The following is a 3,789-nucleotide window of genomic DNA, read 5'->3' on the forward strand; positions in this document are numbered from 1 at the left end:
CGGGCGGCTCCTCTCCTTGTTCGGGCGGCTCCTCTCCTTGTTCGGGCGGCTCCTCTCCTTGTTCGGGCGGCTCCTCTCCTTGTTCGGGCGGCTCCTCTCCTTGTTCGGGCGGCTCCTCTCCTTGTTCGGGCGGCGTTCGGAGGTCGACGTCACCGGCTTTCTAGCCATTGCCGCTCCATTTTTCATCGATTCATCTGTTTTGTCTTGTTCCATTACACACCTGGTTTTCATTCCCCAATCACACGACATGTATTTATTCCTCTGTTCCCCCTCGTGTCTTTGTGTGAGATTGATGTGTGAGCTATACTGGTAGGCGTTCATTCCGTATTTTATTTCACGAGGTTTATTTGTTTATTTGTTTGTACATATTATTGTGACTGTTTGCGCGTTTGCACTTTTGCCAATTGGCTGGAGTTTGACGCAGTGGCGTCCGTCTGTATATCTCTCTTGCCTAAATAAAGTGTGTGCCTGTTCACAACTCTCTGCTCTCCTGCACCTGACTCCGCTCCCAGTACGCACACCATTGACACCCATATTCTGATGCTGTCCAGCTGCCTGCACGCACGCACACACACACATATATATATACTGTATATATATATATATATATATACACACACACACATAAACACACATGTATATATATATATATACACACACACACACACACACACACACACACACACACACACACACACACACACACACACACACACACACACACACACACACACACACACACACACACACACACACACACACACACACACACACACACACACACACACACACACAGAGCCTGCCGGGCCTTCCCAACCTCCCGTTCCCAAATCACTATAATTCCAGACAACAACGTGTTATTTTCCTGAGCGAGGAGCACATGGATCGCATGCCTCCAGAACTGTTGATTAGGGGCTTGTTGGAAACATAGAACGACTGTGGTTTCCTGAAGAAAAACCCGCATCAGCTGTCACATTGATAATCACAGCGTTGCTTTCTGCTATTCCTGTCATAATGGTGTAATTATATAAGTACCATATCTCTTCTATTTCTATAAATCATATCATTATATTATTTCCCCAGTTCTAGGCTGTGTCCTAAATAGCACCCTATTCCCTATACAGTTCACTACTTTAGACCAGAGCCCCATAAGAAGTGCACTACATAGGGAATAGGAGGCCATCTGGGACATAGTTTAGTCTTGGACCAACCTCTACTTTTTGTGCAATTTCCTAATTCTTCTTCCTAGCTAGCAGACGAACAATTCATCACTGTCCATGTTGTTGTTTCTTCCCTCTGGTATCTGGCTTCAGTGTTCCAGTTCATCTGGCTTCAGTGTTCCAGTTCATCTGGCCTCAGAGTTCCAGTTCATCTGGCCTCAGTGTTCCAGTTCATCTGGCCTCAGTGTTCCAGTTCATCTGGCCTCAGTGTTCCAGTTCATCTGACCTCAGTGTTCCAGTTCATCTGGCCTCAGTGTTCCAGTTCATCTGACCTCAGTGTTCCAGTTCATCTGACCTCAGTGTTCCAGTTCATCTGGCCTCAGTGTTCCAGTTCATCTGGCCTCAGTGTTCCATTTCTAAAGGAGACAGCTTTACTTGTTTTACACAAGGCTCCAGATAGGCCAGAGACAAAGGGTGCTTCCCATATGTGACCCTGTTGAGCCCTATGTATCCTGTCAAAAGCAATGAACTAAAGAGGGACAAGGGTGCATGAGCACCAAGGAAGATTAACAGACTCTATCCACACACAGCATGTCTAGGCATGTACATCATACAGTACAGTGTTGCCTAGCCAGAGGGCAACGTCAACATTACGGAGGTGCTACCATAGAATTAGAAGTACTAGAATTAGAATCACTAGACTGTTAACATTCTAATGATTCTAGTTCTATGGGTTCTACTGACTTCAAAATCTTCTACTGACTTCAAAGTCTTGTCTTATAGCCACCCTGAGGTCCTGTCTAATAGCCACCCTGAGGTCCTGTCTAATAGCAACCCTGAGGTCCTGTCTAATAGCCACCCTGAGGTCCTGTCTAATAGCCACCCTGAGGTCCTGTCTAATAGCCACCCTGAGGTCCTGTCTAATAGCCACCCTGAGGTCCTGTCTAATAGCCACCCTGAGGTCCTGTCTAATAGCCACCCTGAGGTCCTGTCTAATAGCCACCCTGAGGTCCTGTCTAATAGCCACCCTGAGGTTCTGTCTAATAGCCACCCTGAGGTCCTGTCTAATAGCCACCCTGAGGTCCTGTCTAATAGCAACCCTGAGGTCCTGTCTAATAGCCACCCTGAGGTCCTGTCTAATAGCCACCCTGAGGTCCTGTCTAATAGCCACCCTGAGGTCCTGTCTAATAGCCACCTCGAGGTTCTGTCTAATAGCCACCTTGAGGTTCTGTCTAATAGCCACCCTGAGGTCCTGTCTAATAGCCACCTTGAGGTCCTATCTAATAGCCACACTGAGGTCCTGTCTAATAGCCACCTCGAGGTTCTGTCTAATAGCCACCTTGAGGTCCTGTCTAATAGCCACCCTGAGGTCCTGTCTAATAGCTCTATAAACAGAGGATAATTAGACTCTGCCAACGATTCTGGTTTCATTACACCCTATACTAAGGAGTCGGAGGGGCCATGTCAAGTCTACCGCGCCAGGTGTTGGGGCATAGTGGTCCTACACACACACATGCATGCGCACAGACACACACGCGCAGGTATGCACACTCATTAACACACACACTAACACACACACTTGCACTTGTATGCACACACCAACATGGACATGGGCACAGGTAAACACTCACAAGTACGCACGCGCACACGCACACACGCACACACGCACACACGCACACACACACACACACACACACACGAAGTCTCAGCAGGAGCAACACCTGGGGATAATCACCCAGCCTCCACTCCTCTCTCTGCCAGCAGCTGCTGGAAGGAACACAGATATCTAGGCCACACATGAGTGAACCTTGAGTTTCATCCCAAATGGCTCCCTACTCCCTTTACAATGCACTACTTTTGACCTGAGCCCTATGGGTAGTGCACTATGTAGGGAACAGGGTGTCGTTTGAGATACAGGCATTGGTCTGAGGCCTTCACATCACACTCGCGAGCCAAGTCCATGACTCAGTGTCCACTTGACATTTACTGGTACCATGAGAACTGTTATGACTCTAATGTACTGGGTCTGTGGGAACGATGCACGATACGTAGGCCACTAACCACACACTTCACATGGTAAACACAACGATATGTTCACCACTGACCACACACTTCACATGGTAAACACAACGATACGTAGGCCACTAACCACACACTTCACATGGTAAACACAACGATACGTAGGCCACTGACCACACACTTCACATGGTAAACACAACGATATGTTTACCACTGACCACACACTTCACATGGTAAACACAACGATACGTAGGCCACTGACCACACACTTCACATGGTAAACACAACGATATGTAGACCACTGACCACACACTTCACATAGTAAACACAATGATATGTTTACCACTGACCACACACTTCACATGGTAAACACAACGATATGTTTACCACTGACCACACACTTCACATAGTAAACACAACGATATGTTTACCACTGACCACACACTTCACATAGTAAACACAACGATATGTTTACCACTGACCACACACTTCACAGAGTAAACACAACGATATGTTTACCACTGACCACACACTTCACATGGTAAACACAACGATATGTTTACCACTGACCACACACTTCACATGGTAAACACAACGATATGTTTACCAC

The sequence above is a fragment of the Salvelinus alpinus genome, chromosome 1 (genome assembly GCF_045679555.1).
Source record: "Salvelinus alpinus chromosome 1, SLU_Salpinus.1, whole genome shotgun sequence".
Taxonomy (NCBI): Eukaryota; Metazoa; Chordata; class Actinopteri; order Salmoniformes; family Salmonidae; genus Salvelinus; species Salvelinus alpinus.